The sequence below is a fragment of the Balearica regulorum genome, chromosome 11, assembly GCF_011004875.1.
Source record: "Balearica regulorum gibbericeps isolate bBalReg1 chromosome 11, bBalReg1.pri, whole genome shotgun sequence".
Classification (NCBI taxonomy): Eukaryota; Metazoa; Chordata; class Aves; order Gruiformes; family Gruidae; genus Balearica; species Balearica regulorum.
This window is the reverse complement of record NC_046194.1, coordinates 7,969,654-7,994,220: the sequence shown is the minus strand read 5'-3', so window position 1 is coordinate 7,994,220 and position 24,567 is coordinate 7,969,654. Positions and strand designations below refer to the sequence as shown.

The 24,567-nt window shown below is 41.6% G+C and overlaps 1 long non-coding RNA gene across 2 annotated transcripts; it reads left to right on the top strand.

Annotated features, from left to right (window-relative positions):
* Nucleotides 1-6,852: 6,852 nt before the first annotated feature.
* On the top strand, nucleotides 6,853-22,628 carry LOC142603332 (uncharacterized). 2 transcript variants are annotated; one of them, XR_012837244.1, is made up of 3 exons: nucleotides 6,853-7,013; nucleotides 20,750-20,987; nucleotides 22,455-22,628. It is a non-coding gene; the product is annotated as an uncharacterized LOC142603332 (long non-coding RNA). The 2 variants fall into 2 exon arrangements; XR_012837245.1 differs by lacking the exon at nucleotides 6,853-7,013 and adding an exon at nucleotides 9,268-9,437.
* Nucleotides 22,629-24,567: the final 1,939 nt, after the last annotated feature.

Here is a 24,567-nt window from a genome sequence, read left to right as displayed (position 1 = left end):
GTTACACATACGTTTTGATGGGAATACCCACTATCAGAGTTACACACATGCTCTAGTACTTTGCTGAATTATGGCTTGTAGGATGCAAGTTTTGGAGAGAAAAGACCAGTATCTGATGATACAATTACAGCTCAGCTCTAAGGGTGGGGCAGGGCACAGCTGGGACAGCATGGTGATTTCTACCTCTGGCGTCCACAGCACTTTTGCTCTTGCAATGGCCTCATCTACCTCGAGCCCATGTGTGTGGGTTGGATGCATGGAGATGCAGATGTATGTGTGCTGCCTGCGTGTTTGTAACATAATATAAAGTGTGCCATGTGGGAATAAAACAGAAGTATTGCTTACATGCACACAGACATTCACAGCCTGTGATATGTGTCTGTTCAGAGTTCAGAGAATATTCTATTAATATCTAAGGTGTAATTATATTATTAATGCATTACATAATAGATTGCAGCGTTAGCTTGTGTTAGCTGGATGTATTCTCCTCCTGTGCATTCAGTCAATCTTCCTTGGACCTGCCATATTCTGAACACGAAACAATACAGATCTCTCACTCGAAAGACCAGCTTTGCAGAGAGTGTATATGTTTAATAAAGTGCATTCACTGATTTTGTGAAGATACTACACGAGGCTGAATGCTGAGTTTCATAGACATATAGTGCTAAAATTGCCTTGCCTATTATAAAGATAAAAATATCTTTTTGTTCGAATGTTCTGCTTGCTTCTTTACAAATGAAGGAGTTAAATACTGAAAGGCAGGTGGATGCTGTAACTACTTTAGAAAAAGATGAATAGGGCTGATGGCTAAAGCTACAGGGAATCTATTGAAGGTCCAGATGCAGACATGGCTCTTACTCCACACACAGTTCAAAGTGGGGTGAAGCTGCCTGGGTAATTGGCTATGAAATAACTAACCTCTGGGAGAAAATTGCCCTTGTACTTAATTGCTTGTGTTCAGGGTAACATGTAGCCACCTGGCTGATTAGTGCCCTTACCTATATTTACACCCACCCGAGTTTAAATGCAAGCACTATTGTTGGTCTGGCTGTATGCATTCATCGAGTGGCCCTAGTGGATTAAAGAAAATATGACCACCAAGGTCAGTTTTTCTTTTCATTCTTCTTTTATCTCCTTCTGAATCCCCCATTTCTCACATAAGAAGAGCAAATTCAATCCTAAAGTAAATCCACTGACTTTAACAGAACAGTCATGGAATGAATTTGGTCCCAATGGTTTAGTTTGGTCACATTAAATACTTAAAGCGAGGAAGTAAAATCTAACAGCCTAATAGAAGTCAGAAGGCAAGGCAGGTGAATGAATGGAAGGAAAGTGAAGTACTGAAATAGAAAGAGGAGGTTGTGGCATTTTTGTCTTGGAAAGTCTTTGGGAACAGGTTGGATAAACACCTCTCAAAGATCACATTGAGCTTTCTTGAGGTGGAGAGATGGAGGGGAGGGTCTTCTGGTGTCCCCACTATGTAGTAGCATTTATGTTCAACTTTTCAGCTGCTTAAACATTTAAATGTAAGAAAAACATTTCTTACTGTAAGGGTAATCAAACACTGGAACAGGTTGCCCAGAGGGGTTATGATCTCTATCCTTGGAGATATTCAAAACCTGACTGGACATGGTCCTGGGCAACCTGCTTCAGCTGACCTTGTGTTGAGCAGGTGGGTTGGAGTGGAGAATCCACAGAGGTTGCTCTAACCTCAGCCTTTCTGTGCTTTTGTAATTCTGTGACATAATATCAGGTTAATATTTGTCATTATCTTACAGTGTTACATTCATCTTTATTTTCCCTGATTGGTAGGTGGTTAATTTAGATTGTTTCCTTATTGAGTATTTAGCATTTATGTTTTCAAGCTCAGATTCCAGATGCTCGGATTATTGTTGATACTGATAATACTTTGCCCACAAACTGTAGTGGCTTTATAAAGCCCTTGCATCAGCCAGTACTAAGGCTGATCAGCACTGCTTCCTGTGCCTCCTATTTCAGTTCGGAGTGCATTGATCACTGTAGCTGCTCCAGAAATGTATTAGTACCACAAGAGATTAGAACCTGGTTTTGGGTTGGTTTTGCTGCTGCTGATTGACAGCATGCATGAACTCTCTGATCAGGAGTATATTGCCAGAGAAATCTGGGACTGAAATTCTGAAATAAAGCATAGTGTAGGTAGGCACCAGCAACCACTTTGTGTAATTAATACCTACAGATTTTTGAGCAAAAAGGGATAATTGGCAAAGATATGAGATGCCACGTTTCTCAGAAAAGAGAAAATTCTAAATTCAGGGGAAAAACCTGAAGACTTTCCAGTGGCCATATGAATGTGGGAGTATTATTGCACCATCCTGTAATTTCCATGCACCTCAGCTCCTGGAGTCATGCTATCGTGCAGCCTTAGATCTCCTAATTAAAAAAAGGTTTGGAATTGCCCACTTGGAGAACAGTTTCAACTCAGAAATGCTCAAAAATCTGAAGACCAGCAGAAAACGTAAACAAGTTGCATGTAGAATTATGTGATTTTTAAAAATTGTTTTCATGCTATTTTGACCACTTGTATTTGGCAGTGCTTCTGGGGGAAGCTGAGCAGTGTTTTCCCTGGGACCTGGACCTCCTTTAACCAGTTGTGCTAAGCACCTTCAATACCTATTGACTTTGGTGTTGGCTGTTAGCATCTCTTGAAATCTCATCCTCTGCTGATAAGTTGTTCAATTTGCAGGAAGGGCAAGAAGTTATGGCAAGAAGGTGTCAAAGGATAGCTTCTTCAGACACCACTTTCTCTGTCAATGCTTTGACAGCCCTATTTTTACTGTCGCCTTGTTAGTGTTCTCACTTGCCGTCTGTCATGAAAATGCTGATGTTTTCCTACTTTTAGGGCAGAAATGCTGCAATTCACCATCTTTACTGAGGTATGATGTCTTGGCAACTTTGAGTCTGGAAGACAACCTGAGCAGGAATGTTACACAAACCTGAATGGAGAGATTTCTGTGTGGATATACAGCTACTAACTGTGCCAAGTTAAAGGATGTTCCTTTGTTCTCAAGAGGTATCTTATTTATTGAGAAATAGCTGGATAGTATATATGCCAAACAGGTGGTCACATGGAAGAATTATGGAGTTGTTGATGGAAGTAAACCCATGGGATAAAGGTTTTTTCTGCTTTGCTTAGCCAGCTGAGAGTCTGGCACTTTGTCTAAGCTTGTCATCCAGGGTTCTTCAGCTGTTGGCCCTGTACCTCCAGAGAGAAATTCATCCCACCTGCTTTTGGTGGGAGACCTGCTGTCTGTCTCCATTAACTATGGAGAAAGAATAGTCAAACAGCTTAGCTCAGACATCTGGGTTTTAGCAGCCCAAAGTTCAGATTATTATTTAAGATTAATTCATCCTAAATAGTTTGTCTGCCCTGCAGCTCTCTGACTGGTAGAGACATCTCCTTTTCAGTATGATACAGACGACCTTACAGTCCTGGTTAAATTGGCAGTTTCTAAACAGTCTGGCTCTGTTTTGCAGAGATCAGAAGGTTTAGGTGAGTGTTTCTACCTTGTGGAATCTAAATCTCTTATGTTCTATGTCCTATAGAACAAACCTCAGTTTAAAATTATAGTTCTTTCTAATACTTCTCTATTTTCTTTCTGTGTGAATGACCATTATTTTACTCTTTCATTTACATAGTTAAGATAAAGAGAAATGTAGACTATTTCTTTTATCAATAAAGACCGTGGTACATTTGAAGGTGTAAGGAAACTAAATAGAAAGCTTATTGCAATAAAATGCAGCAGGAGAGTAGGATTAACACATCACAACTCTGAGTGATAAGGACCTGACAAGGGTAATTTCCTTTACAAGTTTGTAGAAGGATATATGTATACAGAACTTGAACTTGAGAGATAACACAGACATAAAAATATACATAAAAATGGTGTGACAGGAAAAGATTATGTTAACAACTATTTCCCAGTCTGTAAAATATGAGGAAAGTGCATAAATTCATGGGCTGGAATGAGAAATTGTCTCCCTTAACTCTATTGTGTTATAATGAGGACCTTAAACTTGTATTAAAAATGGAGCCTTTAGAACCTAGCAACAAAAAGAGTTCATTTGTATTAAAGATTTGTTTAAGGATGGGTGTTTTAAATCATTTGACCAGTTTGTAGATTTTAATATTCCTGGAGCTCAGATTTCCCGTTTTCTTTGGATAAGACATGCTGTTCTTTGTGAATTAAAAAAAAGGTATAGAAATGCAAATGTCACAGATTGAAAAATTGTTGTACAAAGAGCCTGTCTCACTAAATTGATTTCAAGGCTATATAGGACATTGTCAGTATTCTTAGACAAAAGCAAATTGGAAGTTAAAGAGAAAAAGGAGAGAGATTTAGGTAAAGAATTTAATATATAAGAATGGAAACAGACAGTTTAATAAAATGGATTTCTATGAAAATAAGGCATCAGGTTGTTCAATTTAATTACGTCCTATTCAGAGAACATATTTACGTCCTCTTACATTGCAGAAATATATAAAGAGATTGTTACTATACCATAATAACAGCAAGCTGCTGCATAGGGGGTAAAGTATACATATACTTAGATATTATATGGAGATGAAACATTTTCAGATACAGGTTTCAGAAACTGAGCTATGCAAAATGAGATCTTTAGGTGTGTTTAGACTGAATTATAAAGACTTGTTGATGACACCAGTGGGAGAGAGATATTTCTTCATGTGTTTCAAGTGTTATTAACAATTTCTTCCTATGTTTAAACAGGAAGACATTAGAAGGCCAGAGGAGAAAGATGGTCTGTGTTATCTGTGGTAGAATATATAATTTATCCTATGCCTCAGCATTTCATTACTAAATATTCCACAAGGGTGATGGGACAGAAGAGAATAAAATAAAGCTTGTGAAGCATATAGATCAGGTGGAAATGAAGGCCATATAAACATGCAGACAATGGAGGTGCTGGGATATGGCCAAGACATAGCATTTACTGTAGGAAAAGAAGTGAAAATTTCAGGGTACTGCAATGCTATTATTGTACGAATCCTCAGGGATCCAATAAAGTACTAAATAAGCACTGAATTAATCATTAAAAGGGCCTACAGAGTTTTGAAACTTTTTCCTGATGGCAGACTTGAGAATATCTTGACTCTGCATGGTCAGGAATGGAGCTGGTGCTGTGATTGCTACAAAGTGACCCACCTTTGTGAGGGTTGGTACGTCATTCATATGACAGGGGTATCTGGCTCACAAGGACAGAACGGGTCCTTTCTCCATTGCTGGTTATATGGGGAAGATGACCTGAGGTTTCTGCTGAGGATCCTCCCTGTGGCAAAGTGTCAGAGTCCCAGAAAGGTTAATGCAGTGATACGTTCCCTCTGCCACCGCTTCCTTGACTGTCAGCTATTGTTACCTCTGCCTTGGGCTCTTCTGGGTCTCCTTACCTTTTTCAGCATGGTGGTAGAAGCTTGATTAAGTCCTGCAGAGTAAGATTTTGCCTTGTTTCATTTTTTCTATTGACTGAAAGTGGTACGTTGGCTGTACCAGTGAGTTGAAAACAGGCTCAGTAAGCAGGGCAAATGGGCAGGTTCTGCAGCCTTGCAGCGAGGTGTCGTGCTTGTCTCTCCTGGATATGGTAGTTGCAGGTGGTGAAGACACCTGCAGCTCACACCTTCCACTTACTTTGTGCCAAAACCTTATCTCTTAGCTCTGAGGCTGTAAATCACGTGTTCCACACATTTAGTGGGATTTTTTTTGTGGCTGAGAATTTGGGTGACTAATGCCTGCAGTGTGTGTAAACAGACAGCAGCAACGTGCTGCAAGAATTGTAAGCAGTCTGGCCCCTTGGCAGAACACGGGTAGAGCTTCACCAGTCAGACTCTCAGTTCGATGTTAGGAATGTAATTTTGGAGTTCTCTGTGGAATTCTGAGATCTGCTTGGTGGAAAGCTAAGTTTTGGTTTGATATTTGTTGCCTATAATTTTCTTCCAATGAAATTACAACACTATCAGGCATATCTTCACCCACCCAGTCCAGCAGATGATTGCACTACTTCATAAACTCTTGTAAAATGAAAGGGGATATTTTTAATGTTCTATAAAGTTTGTTATTCTTCAGCTAGGGTTGACTCATTGTTCTCAGTCCTGCATAAATGTGTTTTCTTCATACTGGCAAATAAACAAATAAATAGAAGACCAACAGTTTAGAGAAGGAAACAAAAGGGAGGACTTCAAATGTAGTCTTACTAATGAGTTAATCAGCATGTTTGAATGCTAATAAGCACAAGTTGGTAACAGGATCATCTCCTTTCTATTGTCCACTGGGAAGCTACATTTAGGAAATTAATTCAAAATTCGTATTTAACTCACTTTTCTTATGAATTAATGTGCGTATTTAAATCTACCATGCAACAGTAACATTGGCATCTGCTTCTTTTCTGCTTCCTTCCTCCATTAATAATTACTATTCTCTAATAAAAATTAGAGGATGGAGGAAATAATACTAATCATGAATTCTAGCACTGTCATGCAAAATTCGTCGTTAGAGCCTGCAATCACATGTTGTTGTTTAAATAAATGCCTGTAATTCTTGCCTTTGCATCTGGAGTGTCTGTTTTCCCTCTGTGACATCAGTAAAGTCTTTCCCTATTGACTCACTTGTCTCTTTTGGAAAAGGACTGGCCTTTATTTCTGCAAAGGAGGATCAGTGTTGCTGGGCTGAGGCAAGAAAGGGAGACCCAACTGCTGTCAGCTGCAGGTACACTGTTCACAGTGTTTGGAAATGTAAGGCCAGTCATTTAAATACTTTGCATTTGCAGGAATGGCAAAAAAATGTATGATAGTTGTTTCTTCAAGTCTGCTGCACAGGATTGCTCAGGAGGCTCTGGAGAACTCAGCAGAGCGGTCACGGACAGCGGCCTTGGAGAGCCAGAGGCCACATCTGTACGGCACTTTCCAGCCCTCGTGTTTCCTGCTTTGAGGCGCTGGGACACTCTTGTCAGCTACGGAGATAACCGTGAGTAGAACGAGAGATGTGAATCTGAGAAACAGCTCATGCGCTACAAATTAGTAAGGTGCCTTACCGGAGGAGACGAAGCAGGAGGAAAAGGTCTGTGTACAAACATGCAGAATAGACTGACTTGCTAAGTGTGATCCCGCTAAGTGCATGGCAGCTGAACGCAAAACCTCCTGACATGTCTCCCAGCTTGTTTTGCAATAGAAAACAATTTGGCTTTTCCTATTAATTTTTGTAGTTACCGTTAAAGGCAATACCACAACTAACGTTATATCAGGCCCAATTACACTAGTGCGTTGCTTCTATTTTTTTTCTTTTTTTTCTTTCATGCTGTGGCATTTCCTTTCCCTTGAAAACACTCTTTCACTCAGTCTAGCAATTAACTGCTTGAACAGTATAATAAGGAAGCAATTAAGAGGTGACAGAGAAAAATTAACACTCCATTTCACATTAAAGGCCAAGTGAGTATCCTGGCCATTGTGAGTTAAATGTGTCTTTGAAAACCTGTAGTTTGGATGTATTTTCCTTTTGAATAAGAAGCCAGCTCCATGTTTTTTTGTCTAGAGTCCCAATCTGAAAATGGATGATAACTAATTGGGTGCTGTCTGCTTAAACAGGCTGTATTAATTGCAGTTTGTTCTCCTGTAAGTGTCAAGGAAAACAAAATCTTTGTAATGTGTAGGCACAATGTACGCAGCCTTAATTTGAATATGCATGTAGCAGAGCAAATAAAGCAAACTACTGCATGCAATGTTGCCATGGCAGACAGTATTTGCATAATAAATAACAGCTATCATGAGACTTTCTTTATGAAGTTCTCTGCTGTGTTGTCAGCTATAAGAGCCTGCAATAAAGGAGCCAATATTGAGAAAGTAAGAGTGTGTTTTGCTTGCAAATGCAACACCCCAACCCCAGTCATTGTTAAGCATACGCGATTCGGGTGCTGCTGACAAAACGTAGGGGGTTGCATTGCTTTGCACACGCGAGCACGTGAACTATGCAGGGAATCGTGCAAAATGATGCTGAAAAAGTGTTTTGTGTGAGGCCAGACTTTCCAAATCTGTGCCGTGGAGGCTGCAGGTTTGGCATGAGGTCATTAGCATCGACCCACGGCCCTCTTTTGGGACAATCTAACAAGTGGGACACAGCGCAGAGGGTTCAAACAGCGCTGCTTTTTATTTTATAAGCAGCCTAACACTCCAAATGAGTTTTGTGAAAGTTTTGCTCAGGCTGTGGATAAGATCAAGATGTACTGACGGAGCTCTTGGACTGGGACCTGACAGTGAAATCATGTGCACGTTACTACTAATTCCAGAGGGACTGGGGTTGTTCCCCAGAGTCAGGGTTGAATGTCTGTGCCGTCTCACAGAGCTCTGGCTTCAGAGCTGGTGGTTTCTGCTCTGTGTCTCCGACGTGTGTCTCCTGCCTGGTCCTCCTGCCAGAACAGGAGATGAGGACAACCCGCAGCTATTTGCCTCAGCTCTGTGCCAGGGGAACTCGGTCCTCCTTTGGATCAAGGCCTTTTTTGAGGCTCATGATGCTGTCCTGTCCTCACTACCTGGAATACAGACTCTTCAAGTAGAGCTGGTTAAATATATATATTTTTAATTTCATCTTCAGCTGAAGGGTTTCAAACCTCAGAGCGCGGCAAAACTTTCATGATCAAATCATAAAGCTTTGTGAGGCTCCTTTGCTTTGGGGGTTCATTACAAATTGTAAGCACTGGTTCACTGGGGAGTCACTGAATATTGATAGTCAGCTTGGGCCTGGTTTCAAGTGAATGTGTTGTGGAATTTGATATTGAAATCCGTGACTTTGATGCAATACCAGCTGAAAGGGAGAGGTTTCAGCTAGATTTTGCTTTGAACTTTTTATTTTCCTTTTGTTGAAATAAAGGGGAAATGCAGATGAAGGCAATCATTCCTTCCGAAATATTAGGGAGAGCAAAGGGAAGGTCTGAGATGGAACGTAAGAAAGGACCTTGGGATGGAATTAAAGGTAATAATAAATCCAAACCTGAGACTGTGTGCTTGGAGGTGAATGAGTGTGGGGAAATATGGCTGTTTTGGCATGGCTTATTGACACGGTGGGGAGCATGACGGAAGCGAAGGAGAGGACCACCTTGAGAAGGCTTCTGCAAGGCTCACTGCATCTGAAAGCAGATGCTCCTGATGGTAACCAGCCTGTTCAAAGGCAGATTAGTTGAGCAATCTAATTTGTCATTTAGTTCTGAAAATGGGGAGAGGGTGGTGACCTATACACCAAAATAATCAGACTGTGACCAGGGGAACCCCCCTGTTCCTCTTTGGTTGTGAGTAACAGCCTTCCTGTTCCTGTGCCAGAGAGCTACACCGAGGCTTTCCAGACTCATGGAAAGCAAAGCACCAAGTTCTGGCAACTCCTAACCAAACAAATGCTGTCAAGGTTTGTATGCATGGATTTAATAAGCTTTGATCAGGATTTTAATTGACTTGGTAGATATGACTTGACTGAATGCTCTTAGGTGTGATTTAAATAAGGCATTAACTCTTTTGTCCCATGCCAACCTTTTCTAATAAAACTTAAATAATGAAGAGGCTGGTAGTACTGGATATCTGGTAATACTGGTCTGGTGTGTGGATTAGCAGAGTGAGAATTATTGCTGGTAACTCCTTGACTTTTCCATAACTTATTGAAAAATAAAATGATGCTGATACTTATAAGAGGCTTTTCAGAGTGTATTACCATTTACTAACATGAAGCAAAAGTTACCGTGTCCCTGATTTAGTTTGACTTTTGGAATCTGCATGGTTTTTATTTTATTTTTCTATATTAATTGTATTTACTTACAGATTCTCTTCCCTTTATTTTTATTCTCTTTAATAAACAATAAGAAATAAGCTGACTATCAGTACATATGTTAGAAGTAAGCAATGATTTTTGGGTTTTCTTTTGGTCTGAATATCAGAAATGATACCTTTATCTGTATGGGTTTTTTAGCTAATGGATGGGTCATGTAATATCTATAGTACCTAATATCTTCTCCTAAATAGAAAAGAAAAAAGTCTCTTCAAACAAGCAACCCTAGATCTCATACAACAGCACAGCGTGTGTCAATTCACACTGTGTCATGTGACATGAAACTACTTAAGACAACCTGACTTGGAGTGACATTTGTATTGCCCATATCATAGAATAAAAAAATAACACTTACTTTCACAAGTGAGTAATTATCTTTTCCAGTTGATGGTATTTTGCTATTTGCAGGTCAAAATGAAAAACAGGTAAGGGTTAGTGAGCTACCTTGAAAAGAAATATTACAGTAGGGAAGAGATTTGATAAGGCCCTAACCATGCTGGCAATATGAGCAAAATAAATGGTTCTGTTCATGAAAGGATGGCTCTGCCTTCAGATGTGATTTGAACTAAAGCGGGGGGAAATCCAAAGAGGAAATCTCAGCTTTTGAACAACAGGCTTGTGAGATAATTAAGGCCAAAGGACAATTTTAAGGAAGGAAAAGAAAACATTATCTATTGCTGAAGACTGAGGGCACATTCGTGTTCTCCATTTAATCCCACACATCACACCACAGCAGACAGGTAATGTGGACACCCCAAAGATGTGGAGATCATTGGGCAAAGGGGACCAGTGCTGGACACTCTCCTCCCCATCCCACCACTGCGCTGTAGCTGCTCATGTTGCCTGGTGAGAGGACAGTTCTCAGGTGTATTCTTTCCCTGAATACATTGAAAATTATGGTTTATTCATAAAGATCCTAATTTGACATACAGTTAAGAGTCCTATGAATGCGGCATGGGGAATTAGCTTCCGAGTAGTGAGAGTTATCCGCAGCCTATGGTACTTTCTCTGCTTGCAAGAAAATCCCCGGTCCTTCTGGAGGTTTTTCTAGTTAGACTGGATCTTCATAACCACAGGAGACCCTTTGCAGTAGCATCTCATGGTGACATGCAGTTGTCCCCAGTTCACATTCCTGTTGCTCTTAAAGCATCTCCCCATTGTTTGTTCTTAAAAAAATCTGTGACACAGGTGTGTGACAGCTTGCAGACCTTATCCATCAATGTCCACCTGCACATCATGCTGTAGGACATCTTGCATGAGCCCTTTCTTGTAGCCCAGGAACTGCAAGTGAATGTTACCTTCCAAAAATGGCTGATAATTGCGAAGACAGATGGCAAAACCATCCTGCCAGGGGCAGTTTCCCTGCAAGAAGTTGTACAGAGGGCAGTAAATGGCTCCATTTTGCACAACACTGGGTGATTTCTGCCAGCTGCCTGGGTGACAGTGTCTGTTGGAGGAACTCTCCTCCTCTTGTATCTCAAGCCCTGTAAGGCAAGAAACACATTAGCACTGTGATTTTTAAGATCCTTTTGGATGTAACCTTGTAACCTCGTTTGTTTGTACAAAGTTGCACAGCTCAGAGCAAAATTGCGCCTTGTCTAATGTGCTGCTACTCATGTGTTTCTTTGACTCCAAAGTACCGAGACATTGGAAATATTCATTGTAAATTTATTTCAGCTATTTTCACAGATTTTTTTACGAAGCTACAAAAATAAGCTTGCAGTGAATATTTCTTGTTCTCCTGCCATGGCCCCATGCTGCCACTGCCATGGCAACCACGAAATCTCCTCTCCTTCTCTATCATCAGGTCTGTCTGCTCGGCTGGGGACCCTCTGCCGAGTGATGCCACAGTCATGGCAGTGCCTCTTTCCAGTACCGGGGCCACTTCTTCCTATTTCCTGACTGTCCACTCTACAACCCCCCAACAGTAATTGGAGATAGGAGCATGTCTCCCCTCTTCTCTCCACCTCAGTTTAGTCCAGGGGAATAGTCACATTTCTGCTCTGCAAAACTAGTGCCAGGGAAGAATGACACAGTAGTGAAGGTCTCCCACTAGTTAAGTCTTCTCCAAGCAATGCTTGGAAGGGTCTGGATGATGCTTTGTGGGCATGTTTACATGCATGACAGCTACACATAATTTCTCATTGAAAATGGACAGTTTCAATGACTTTTTAATCAAATTGTGAAGGTTTAAAAATGTAATACATTTTATATATGGGTTACATATTTTTCTTTACAAAGGGAGGAAAGGACATATCAAATCTTAGAAATGAACATAACATGACAATTTTGCAAACCACCATGAAATAAGGATTTATTAGTTTGTTGATCTCCCCCGGGGACCTGCGTGCAATAAAAGCAGGAATTGTGCTGACTTGGGTGGAAGTGAGGAACAGGTTCAATTTGAAGGCAAATGGTTTTGCTGCACAATCCAGGGATATAGGCTGGATGAGCTCAGCTGTCACTCAGTCTGTTAATCCCTCAAATCTTTAGCGCTTGAGGATTAATTTCTCTAAATATTGTGCCAAATATAATAGTCTCTCTATCTCTCACACTATTAGATGTGTCTGAACTACAAGGAGCCTTTTGTCTCCTTAATAGGATTCAGCCCTAATTCTGAAGTCATAAAGCATGAGTTTAAAATATAACAACTTAAAAAAAAACCCTGAAACATTTTCCACAGGTAGAAAGGTAACAGCTGGACAGTTGTAAAGCCCTGAAGTCCTGGGCTCTGCTCCTGCCCTTTACACCAGTCCGACAGCAGAAACAGGCCAGGCAACAGCTGCGTGTGCTTGTTTCTGGTTTATCCTGGTACAGAAGATTTCTGGGGTGACAAAGAAGAACTAACAGTGACACGGCACCTTTCCATGTGTTGATTTGGGGGGTAGGGATGGTGGTGTTGCGGTGGAAGGGACACCTGGATGGGAGGCACTCAGGTATAATTATAATGCTGAGCAAGTGTGCACGTGGAAGTGAGAACAACCTCTGGGACTCATAGTTACATGACGGAGTGCCCGCTGGTCCAAGTAAGACAATTCTGATTATTTTAACAAAATCACAATACTTTCAGATGAGATTTTATGTGTACAGTGCTATTTGGGTTTTCTATTCTCTTGGGGACAGCCTGCTACAGCTGGGGAGTGCTGTCAGAGAGCTGACCCTGTACTATTACACTTCCTTACTGTGCCATCTTCAGCCACACATGGTAGGTTGTAGACAATCAGGATCTTAGGACGTGGGTTTGGGCTCGCAGAGCTGGGGGACTGAATGCTGATAGCCATATATTTTCCTGCTGTGGTACTGCTGTCCTGGCTGGGAAGTCAGAAACAGGTGATGAAAGGAATAACAATACAATTTCTCACTTCAGAATTGTCTCACATGGCATTCATACCTTTATGAAGCAACTACTGCTATTTTCCCTTCCTCTCCTGTATCCCTAACAACACCTGCAGATGACAAATCGTGACCAATTACACTATTACTTTTAACATGGGCTGTACTGATTACCTGGACTCTGCTCCAGGTAGGTCTGAGATATCTTACTTCAAACTGTTCTTTCCTCTTGGCACCAAGAATCAGTGCGTGGTGCATTGAAATGAACTCTAATTAGAGCAGACGGTGCGTGATGTGCTGAGTGACAGGCCACTGCTTGCTAGGAGGCCAGCAAAATTTGCAGCTCACTGGGAGAAGATGTAGGGGCACATGCCAGCAGCCCTGCCAGAAGGTCCCTGCCTGAGACCTCGCTCTACGCCCCTGGGAAAACTCCTCCCGATACAGCTGTGCACCGAGCCTCAGCCCACACTGAGAGCTCGAGCTCGGGCATGTGGGTCACCATGCCACAGAGGCACAGCTTCCCAGGAAAAGCTCCTCTGCTTCTAGGTACTTTCTGCCTAGATGTAGGATCATATGGCATCACAGTCAATTGCTTTTTCTTTCCTTTCTTTTTTTTTCTGCATCCAGTTTGCTTTACCAGATCACCTTCTACTGGGCTGCTTTATTTCCCTTCTGGTGTTCTCCACGTCCACATTTTTCTGCAGCCCATTGATAGAACATGGTAAGGTGTTGGGCTAGGAGCTGGTCCCTGCGGGACTCTTGGGAAAACCTTGTTCATCGATGATATCCGGCTGTAGTTGGGGTTTCAAATGTGCTTTTTTGTCAGTTTAGTATCCTTTTATGCTGACTTCTGCCACACTGCCTTGGTGTATTTTTTAGTTTCTAAGCTAGAAAAATGTCCTATGATACCAAGTCAAATAGCTGATGAAATATTTTCTATAAGAAAACTGTAGTTCACCAAACTAAAAGTTGTTCACAAGAATGAGTAGATTTCAAATAATCCAACCAATCTGAAAACAAAGTAGGAAAAAAAACCCCTGAAATATAGTGGCAATGAAAAGTTTCACTTTTCAACTCTAAAGGACCCTTTCTTTTGAAATACTAACTCATTTATACTTTCTGAGAAGTCAAACTTGAGATAAAGAATTCTGCTTTCATGGCTCCAAAACATTTTATGTTAGTGAGTATTCTTCTCATTATATAAACTTTTCCTCCTAGTTTGGGATGGCAAAGAATGTAAAATTCTAAAAAAAAAAAAAAAAAAGAAAAAAAAAGATATTGATAGACTGCTTCCCAGTCAGAACTGCTTAAGTCCAGGATATTTACATTTTCATTGTAGCAATCAAACCTGCAATTTTACTCCAAATGATAATGAATTAGCTTTGAAGGTGCAAAGTGATATAAAAGTCTTTAAATTCAGAGCCAGTTAAGATTTTTCACACTTTTGCTTTTAGGTGAAAGTGAATGCAGAAATACAGGAACGCTGGATGCAAATGTTTTCACTGATGTAGTTCCTAGCAATCCAAGAATAAATTGATATCTTTCCATAAAACTGATCTAATGAGATTTTGAAGTAAAAAGGTCATCTTTATTGGAACATTAATTAGATTCTTTGAAAAAATGGGAAGCTGAATTTTTTGGTCTGTCAGCACCCTAGTAAAGATAGAAAACCTGTTCTATGTCTGTTAAAAGTATAAGATCATGTAACTAGAAATGGAAGAAGTCAGTGAAAATTAGGACGAAAGCAGGCTGTTTTAAAAGTGAGATTAATTAACCATTGAAATACCTTCCCAAGGGACATGGTACCTTTTCTCCCACTTAAAGTCCCTAACTTGAGGTGGGATGTCTTTTTCAAGAAAATTCTGTAAGAGTGCAAATTGTTCTACTTGTCTAGGAGTCGTGGGGTGAAATGCTGTCTTACGCAGGAGTTCAGATTAGAGAGGATCGCGATGTTCCCCTTTGGCCTCGGCATCCGCGGGTTCGGGCTTCATGGAATAGGTGGTAGTCAGGTCTGCAAGCTGAAATGTGGCTGCTCTGGGAAGCAGGGACTTTGAACGGCGCGTGGGGTACAGATGTGCGGTGTACGGGCGTGCGGCCCTGTGCAGGTGGGGCACAGTGGTCCATTGTGAGCTCCAGCTGGAGCGAAACACATCCAGGGAGGTTGCAGGATGGAGCAGGCTTTGCCCTGCGGTTTACACTTGTTTAGTTTTCCTTATCCCTTCCTGTTTCTCTCACACCCTTGAGCGACTGCTACTTGCAAACCTGCTGTTAAACTCTGCCATTGCTGAACCCGTATTAACCTGAAGGCATTAGAGAAATTGGTTGGAAAGCTCAAAATGTTCTTGGACATCAGGAAAAAGAGTCTTATGAATGACAAAGGAGAAAGTAGGAGTCAACGAGACACACAATGGTAGAGGAAAAATATTCTTTTTTACAAAATCTGGTGACTGAGGAAATTCCCCAGAGGAAGGAGAATAAGGTGCTTCCTACATGACAGTGAATGACAGCTTTTTCGTGTACTGTGGCTTGACGGTTGCGCTTTCGCCCTGAGAAGCAAGAGAAAAAGGAGAGACTAGCTCTTTTCTCAGAACATTAATGCTTGCTCACACCCCAGCTCTTCTACATTTTGATGTTCTCCATTTCTAGTCCAGATCTTCCTCTGCTTCCACTGAATCCTGCACCTGTCTTTGTTGCACAGTAAGGTTTGAATGAATGAAAGACTGGGGAAAAGAGGAATGGAGCAGCATTCTGCTTCCTGCCCTAAAAGCAAGCACTCCCGGTTCCCTCAGTATCACCCACTGCTGCAGCCCTTGGGGAACGGATCATCAGCGATGGGAAAGAAAATTCCCGGTGATGCTTGCCAGGAAACAACCATGTACCATGGTGAAACCAAGAGGTGCCTGGTGTACTTGCTGTTTCACAGGATTATGAACTATGGGTCTCTGCGAGCACTCCTGGACAAGGGAAAAGGGAAGACACAGTCCAGGGCAGAGTGTAGGGTGCTTTGTGAGGAGTGAGGTCCCAGTCACCCCATGGAGTGACAGCCCCTCCTCAGGCTCCTGTGGCTAGCTCTGGTTTTCCAGGGGTGGCCCTGCCCCAGGAGTCTTCTCGTGGTCTTCTGATCCCACGTGAGGTGGATGAAACTGCTGTGAGCAGAAGGACAATACAAACTCTCCAACATTGTCATCCAGAGAGAAGGAGCAATGATGTGCCAGGACTACCATAGTTCTTCATCCTCCTCTTTTGTGCACAAGGCACTGAAAAGGGAGAAGAACTGGCTGCAGTGTCTGATCCTGGAAAGTCTGACTTCCCCCGTGCGTATTTACACATTTGCAGGGTTCGGGCCTTTGTACGGTCTGCAGCCAGTCCCACCTGTCCCATTTGCTGTCTACCCCAGGCAAGTATGGGACGTGCCCTCCCTAATACCTGTTGCAGTATTTTTATGTTTCTTTCTGATGTCTAAGGATGAAAAAGGCATCTAAAAGGAGACCACATGGATTGTAGCAGGCTAAATATAATATGCAAGTTCTTAAGAGCATATGAAGCCCCTTAGGCAACAGTTAAGCGATCTCAAAGCAAGATTTGGTGCAATAGCTCATGTTGGTTTCTTGTGGGTTATGGCTTCTTAGCAGGGAAATCCCTAGCTGCACTGCCTCTTTGCCTTGACTGTCTAGTTTAACATCTTGTTTGCTTTTGTCTTGTATTATTTTTCTTTCGTTTTTTTTTTCAGCAAGCCTTAGTCACTGACTTTCCTGGTGGTTCTGGTGCCTGAGCCATGGCTTACGGCTTGTGAGGTGAGTGGGGTGCTGCATTGGGGAGGCTGGTGTCAGCCCATCTCTTCTTCTTTTAGTTCTGTTCTCTAAATTCAGCTTCACGGGGTAACAGATAAAAACTACAAGCCTTCCCTGCAGATCTCGTGGTGGCCTTGATCTTTGTATTTTTTCAGCTCCAGCCACATAAACCTTCGAAGCTAACCTTGCAGCTGCGCCCTGCTAGGCTCTCCCACACAGGTCAATCTCATTTCTAGTTTTGATTGTTACAGTTTAAAGATAGAATTTCCCTTTCTTGCTTCACAGCATTCAAATGCTAATGAGATCGCTTAAATGTCTAGGAAGTTATCCCAGTTTACACATATATGGTTTATTAACTCATGCTCATTTCAAACCTTTTCTTTGATGTAGGCTAATGGAATTATTCTTTTAGAATCGCTTTAAAAGCTGCCTTCTCTTTCTTTCTTGCTGGATGTGTTTCTCTGAAGCATGTTTGTGACTGCTTTTGGAAAAAATACCTGCTTTTCCACGGGCTGATGTTGAGCACTCCTGGACTTGCACGCAACAGATAAACAGTTGCTTTCTATTTGCAGCAACTTACTTTTTCAAGTTCACACTTTTACTCTTTGCTGAAACAATATTTATTTTACCTCCCTTTCCATAGCTGCACAGCTAATAAGATGGAACAGACCAGGTTTGCAAAAATACATCTGCCTAGAGAATATGGTCATGTGAGCCAGCATTTGTTTCCAGCTGTTTTCTTGTCATTAGCTTTTAATTTCAACAACTACCTGCTTGTGCCTTTCCTCTTTTTTCTCCACCTCAGGTATTTTGTGCTGTTATTGTGATTGTCAGTTCTGTTCTGCTTGAAAGGTTTCAGTGTATGTTGCCATGGTTACAGGTGCCAGAATTGGAAATAAATGAAGGGGGTATCAAGGCACCGTTGTGACTCTGATGGAGGCTTAGCACTAAGATGTTAGCTATTACTTTGCTGGATTCCACGTTATTTGATGATGGATCCATTTTAATAGAATATTTAAATGCTTGCGTGAATATAGATTGCACTAAAATGGAATTATGTAGAACTGGATTTAAAGTAAATTAATTTTTTTAACAGTTTTTTTTTTTAATGAGTACATAGCCTTTGGGACAATCCGCAAGTAAGTGAACAGAGTGTCTAGAGTATCTACTGCATGAATGGTATGAACACGTTTGATTATTTCTGCCACTGGAGTATGGACGAGTATTGAGAACATTTCTTCACAAAAGTTCAAAGAGAGAAGAGAAAAACTTTTTTAGGCAGTAGAAAGCTGCTTCAGAATAGTTTTTTATATCTGAATGAGGAAGACACTTAGAAATTAGGTGCATGCTGTCTCTCTTTTATCGTCTGTATAGTAGTAACACCTGCTTGTAAAGGCTTGTGGGAGGCTTGTGATGGAGATGACGTGAGGGTTTCTGCAAAACCAGATTTCCTTCTTCCATTTGTCATTTTATAGGCCTGACACTTAATCCAAAGCTCAGCAAAGTCAATGGAGAAATTCCCAGTGACAACAGTGAAATTTGAATTGAATCTTAGGTCATTTTTTAGCAATCTTTTTTCCCATGTTGTTCAAAGTGATATTAGTCTGGTTGAAGTCCTTTTTTCTATCAGATTGTCTCAATCAGTCAATCCCTCTCAGTGTGCATCCATGGTAATGTTTTTCATGTGTTCTTCACCCAGGGGGATGGGCAAAATATGGAAGCACTGCTAAATGTTTAAAATGGGCAGTAACATGTCATGCTTGTCCCCGAGAAAGTTCCTGCTCTCCTTTCCCAGGGAGGGGATGGGTTTTCCTCTAGTGGTGATATCTGGTCCCACTGAAGTAAGCTGAAAAACTCCTGCCCACATGAAAGGAAATTGTGTGTATGTCTGAATATATACATGCATATATTTATACACTCAAATAGTTAATGTATGCATAGTTAAAACCTTCATACTTTTGAAGTAGTTTTAAAATTAAGCTGTGGCTTTCTGTTTTCTGAAATGTTATTTTGAAGCCAATAGCAAGAAGGCAAAGAGTATGGTATCCTTGTAGTGTTGATTAGTGATTACAGTGGGATGGTAATAGTAATATGACATTTTACTAAAGGTTGAGGATTTTACAGGAACTCAATTTATCTGTAAAATGCAGGAAATGGGAACAAGTGAAGGCAGTGACTGTATTCATCCTTTCCCCTAATTTGTGTCTTCATTTCTTATTAACCCTTCCTCTAGCAAAATTGCTCAATGAGACTATTCTACCTCTACCCCTTGGGATTAATCTTGTGGAATAGCTTTGACAACTCTGTTATAAATGTGGAACTTAGAAAATACATCCTCCACAAAATGCCATACTTGCATTTACCTTCATCAGAGAGTTGCATTTATTCGTGAAAGCTGTCTCTCTTCTGAGGTGGATTAGAACTTGTAGTGTATGTCCACCCCAGTGGGGTAGACAGTAAGTGTCTGTGATCTGGTATGTGGAAGGTGCCTTCGATGTCTCTTTTAGGTGACTCTCTGTCCTGCTTGGGCATAAAGCAGGTAGATGTGACTGGAGGAGGAGGGTTTTGGTGGCGGAGTGAATCAGCTAAAGGGAGGAAAAAAGCTCGGGGAAGTTTTTCTTCATTAATAAATGTAGATCCCAAAAGGCAGCTGAGATCTAAACCCTCCAAAATCACAGGTACCTAAAATAAAATTAAGACAGAGCTTAACCACATAAGACTGTCACAAACCCACGAAAACTATGCCTGGCTTTTCAGAGTCCATAGGTACTGAGGTTTTCACCAGTGTAGTCAGTTAGAAATGTAAAGTTCAACATATCGATTATGGCTGTGGTCACCTTTTGTATACCTTGTGGCATTTATAGAAGGGCTAGCGGCTGTACTGTCTCCACGGCTTGAATTGCTCATGTAGAGTAGCCAGGGTAACTCTGCATGGCACTGAAATATGCTTTGCAGCTCCCCCCCGCCCCAGATGCTCTGCTCATATTTGTGAATTCTGCTCTACCAGCTGGATACCCAAAAGCAAAGCACTTAAAAGCCTGTGTCCCTTTGTCAATCTGGGCCCAAATTTTTAACTCTATGTACTGCAGAGACTTTGTCTGGGGGAAGCTAGGGAAAGCAGCATCTGCTTTGTTTGAGGACTTGCTTTGTATAAGCACTCAGCAAACACACAAAACTTCCACAAAACAGGGTGTCATGTTTTCCTGTGATTTTTGCAATTGCCTGTCATTAGGTTGAGGGACATACGTGCACATGGGATAAAAGGAGCTGCATCAAAATCAGTGTTTACACAAACTCCATAAACAAAGCAGCATCTGCTTGGCTAGCTGCAGTGTTTCCAATTCATTGCAATACCTAATTGTTGTCAAACTGTTGTGTTTTCCTTGACACTGAATATAATTTACAGGAAGAGGTAGATGTAACAGCCGTTCATCTCCTGATGAATGAGCAGAGCTACCGTTTTATGCTTGACTTTAAAATTTTGACTATGGTTTGTACCTGATGGAAATCAGCTCGTGGAAATGATTTGGCAGTATTCTTTCTCTGCAAACTCCTGGAATTATTGCTGCACAGGACAACAACGACCACTAGTGGCTAAAGATATTTTTTCCAAAATTGCTAAAACGAAGGAAAAAGCCATCGATTCAGTATGTTAAGTTAATGCAACACATGGTATTGGGTGGATTTTGTGCCCTAAGACATAGAAAACCATGTCACTCTTTTTGTAAGGTGCACATATTCTGTTCACAGCTGTGATCTGTCTCATTTTGCCAGGACTGCTCCAAGGTTTCCTTGAGCTCGCCACTTGCCCTCTGGTCAATATTAATGCAGACTGCTCCAAGTCCGCTTCTCCCTCCAAATCACCCAGTTTTGCCCTTACTCTATCCATTATCAGTTCAGCTCCTATACTGATGCAAGTCGCAAGCACAACGCAAGGTCTTCAGCAGCAAACATCAGAGTGGCTTCCAGCTATCACCCCGACACGGAGAATCCAGGCCTCACCCCCATTTAGGTACACTGCATCAGTCCTTGGTACTGCAGTTGTTGCTTCTCCTGTTGGTTAGCATCTTCTGTCACTTGTCTTTCATGCACTTTTTAATTGGTTAATTACTTTATCCATATGCCAAGCACGCACTAGAGTGCCAGTTATTAGCGATACCACATGTTCAGTTAATTCTATACATCTTTAAATGCTTTATTTAGGCATTTCCCAATCTGCACATCTTTCTTGTACAATAACACAGGTGTCTCATGTAGGCCTTTTGTTAGTTCTTTACTGGGCATCCTGCTTGTTAGTCTATCATCTAACTGCTCATCATTTGTGCTCACAGGCTCCCCATGACTTCACTTGTACAGCTACAATAATTATACATCATTTTTTCCTGGCTAAGGAAACACTGTGCATGTCCGCAGTGTTTAATGGACAGATGATGCAAGCTGCAAAATGTTACAAAGATTGCATCTCCCTGGGCCAGGCACTGTTTTACCTTCTGCCTGTTTGTCATTACTGACGATGTTTGCAGTGAGACAGAGTCCATCGTGGCGTGAAGTCAGCTCTGTTTGGGGTGAAGGGACCACAGAGTATCCAATTCCTTCTGGCTTTCTTTAAAATGACTGTAGGCAGCGCAGGGCAATGGGAATCAGGCTTTCTACATCCCTACCTCCAAATGTTATTCCTGCTCCCCCCTCCACCCCTTTTTAAAATCAGGGTGCTCTCTTGCAGTAGTTGTTGCAGTACCACATGGCAGAGGAAGGTGGCACAGGAGGAAGAGGAATCGGAGACATGTTAATGAGTAAAGCTGATGGAGTTCAGTTTGGGCACTGCTCCTCCTGTGTTGCCATTGACCCCAGTGCCAACTTAGTCAAAACAGAGCAAAGCGGCACCGTTCAAGTGTAAAACAGTGATGGCAGAATAAAATATAGATAATACAGAGGGGCACACAGAACCTGAGTTTTCTCTGCCTGTAAGCTCTTTGTGGTTCCTGCTGTTAATCCAAACACCAGTCTGCAAAGTGAGTTTTCCACTGGTTCAGTTGCTGTGCTGGGGTGGGGGGGCTTCAGCAAGGACAAGAAAGTCATCTGAGCCATAGCGGAGCTAATTGCCCCTATCCATGCAAATGTGCGCAAGTCACATTATTGTTAATGAGCTGCAGGCGTGATTGGAGGGGGGATGTACTCCCCAGCTTACTTTACGAGACAGTGTGTAGTTATTGTTCTGAATGGTCTCTGCAATGTGTAGTTGAAACTGAGCCAGGGGCATAGTGCCAAAAGAAAGGGGGAAAATACTTAAGGCAGACAGTTTGCCAGTAGCTTAGCAGCTGTCAACTAGTTGTTCCAGGAAGATATAAATATTTAAGATTAATGATACCTGTCTCTAACTCTCTTTCTGTGTATATAATATGTAACAGTGTGCGCGTTGCTCTACGATGTATGTGTTTTATTTAGAGAGATATAATTACTAATTTAAACTGCTCAACAGTGTGAGCAAAAAGAAGATTGTCTGAACACCAAATGCAAAAGCTGCACCCTGTGTTTACAAGAGAAGTTGTTTCTTCCCGGTTGGCCATGATGAAAGGTAAGGGTGGTTCTCTGGTCAAGGCATCCACCGGGGCCGTGGAGCTCTGCACTGAATTCTCCTGTGGGGAAACTCCTTTCCAGGAAGCCCCAAATCCCCTTTTTATAGAAATGCTTGCTCTTAGATCCAAAGAATGACTGTGTAAGTGGTTAATGCCTAGGTAGGTACTTAATTTCTACTGAAAGAAAGGGAATAAAGAGGAATTTCTTCCTCCTTAAGGGGATTATTAGGATACATGTTAAGGAGCTATACCTGTCAGCGGGAATCATATCCAGAACTAAGATAAAACTTTGGGAATTTCCCGTTATCCTTCTTTGATTTTCATTGAAATACAAATTTTAAACAGCTTCCACTAGCTGGTCAGAAGACAGAAAGAAAAGACAAAAAGACCTGGTGGAAACTTTTTTTCTATGTCTTTTTGAGAACAGGGAGAATACAGGAATAGTTGGGTCCATAGTCTAATCTCCATCTTTTGATTTATGGGTTGATTGTTCTTGGGCCTTTCTGGCTAACCAAAACGGGAAAAAAATCTTTATTCCTCCCTGTGAGAAGTCTCCAAAATCTTGAAATGGACACTGATTTCTGTTTCTTTGTTAGTAGGGCAAACCTTGGATAATGATCATATTCAAGCAGCCTCTGATATGGATGTGAAGGTGTTAGCCACCTCTCCAGATGCCCCACATACGCTGGAAAAAGATGGTCAATGATTGTAGGCTCAAGAAAAATCACCAGTTTTGGAGCAGCTCCATACCTCCAGGAGCTCCTTCTCTCATCCTCTTCTTCGTGCCGATCGGTGGAGAGGGTCTAGCTCCTGGAGCTGCAGCTGGGGCATCCCTACGGGTGGTGCAGTTGAGTGTGGGAAAGCCATGCCCTTGTGCAGGTTGGCTGGCGGGGGATAGCTTCTGCTGCAGGCCACACTTAGGTATATTACCTGTGTTATATTAACACATGGGGCACAAACAAATATGTCCTTAGCAGAGAGAATTCAGCTCCGGTTCATTCCCAAAAATAGTTCAGAACCATTTTCTCATGAAAATTAATGTCTTGTTATAAATCCATTTTCTTTTGAAGGTTTGTTTGGAAAACATTTCACCTCTTCCAGTGTTTGCCCCAAATTAACTGGCAGCTTGGACACTCATGTATTTACTGTTTGAATGAAGTGAGATGGTTTCTGTACTGAAACAGGCCCTTGCTCTCTGAATTAAAATACTTTTACATATCCTCTCTTATGGCACTGGTTTAATTTGTTCCCAGTTGCTGGTCCTATTACAGGGTTCTTTGGAGACCCTGTGTTAATCTACTCCTAGAAATTTGTCGACATTTGTCTGAAAATCAGCCCAATTAAAGTGCTTCATTGCTGATCCTTCCTCTGCCAATGTGCTGAGCTCTGATGTGCATTAAACCACTATGTCAAATACAACGTACTCGGGATCGATTATGTTAAAGGTAGCTTTTTATCTGATTATGCAAATTTTGCTCTGTAGGGACTGTTCCTGATGGCCCTTCTAATCACCCAGGCAAAAGGGTGTTGCTTACACCTTTAGGTAAAGGCATGTGTATCAGTGACACTCAAAGTGTCCACTTTGCCAGAGCATCTGAGCAAATAGATTCACTGATTGCTGAGGTCACACCTGAGGTTGCAGGCAGGGCTGGGGTCCCATTACACCAGTAAAACCTTTCTGCTTCCTTCTCCCTCGTGGTCTGGGAAGGAGCAAGACCAGATGGCTTATCACAGCTGAAGAGAAACAGCTTAAATGCCACAGTTGCTGGAGTGCAGGTACTTCTCCCAAAGTGTCAAACTGTTTCTGATGGCCTCTTTTAGCAAACTGTGGTGCACTTGTTGAATTTTCATATACAGAAAGAAAAAATAATTTAAGTAATTAATTAAATAATCAGCTGAGTCTGAGCTAGGTGCTGGAAGCTATCAGTTCAGCCAAGGAAAAATGTCTGCACCCTGCAGAGGCAGTGTGACCAGCCTTCTCACCATCACCTCCAGAAAAAGGAAAGCTGCTTTTCA